The sequence below is a fragment of the Vulpes lagopus genome, chromosome 6 (genome assembly GCF_018345385.1).
Source record: "Vulpes lagopus strain Blue_001 chromosome 6, ASM1834538v1, whole genome shotgun sequence".
Classification (NCBI taxonomy): Eukaryota; Metazoa; Chordata; class Mammalia; order Carnivora; family Canidae; genus Vulpes; species Vulpes lagopus.
Window position 1 is genome coordinate 71,803,415 of NC_054829.1, and position 872 is coordinate 71,804,286.

An 872-nucleotide genomic window follows, 5' to 3' on the forward strand; every position below is an offset into this window, starting at 1 on the left:
AGACAGCTTATCCCCTCCTCGACCAAACAGGCTTTTTAACATGTTTACAAAACCCATGCTTTTCTGTTGATGGTTTTGTTCTGTAGCAACAGAAATGCTAGCTTTTGGGAAGTATGAAGTATAGAGAAAAATATTCTCATAATAATAAAACAATCTTATTTTCCGATTGATAGCTATAAATATGAAGCAGTACACGGTTCTTTTTTTTTACACGGTTCTGACAATATATGTGCATGTATATCATGTATGTATATATTATACACTATATTTATTATATATATATATACACACACACATACATATAATGTCTTTAAACGAATACACTGGATTGGAAAGGGAAATGATGGGCTCTCATGTAATAATTTTAATTAGGTCAAGGTTTCATGCTGAGCATAAATGAAAGGGAACACTTTTAAAAATTCCCCAGTTGTCAGTGGCTAAGAATACTGAAACTGGAACTCAATTAAACAGTAATTGTAGAAAAACAATCTTGGAAACACTTTGTCAAACTATTTCTAAAGCCAAGAAAGTACAAAGACTGAAAAAAGATTTAGAGGCATCCCAACAAAAGCCAGGAGGACGTGCAGAGATGGGAAGTCTGGCAGCACACAACGATGAGGCATGAGCTGTTTTCCATTTTAAGTATGTAACCTGGTTTTAATCATTTTCCAGAAATGTTCCCAAATTAGAGGAAAGGAAAAAAAAAACCCTTTCAAAGATATCAGCAAGACTGAGATCAAATCTGGCCTCACAGCTCCACTCTGAGAGGCTATTACACCTGCATGAGAACTGTGACATAAACCCTGCAGATTGAGTAACGTGTCCCTACCCTCAATCTCTCATGTCCATTAAAAAAAAATATTTATTATTAT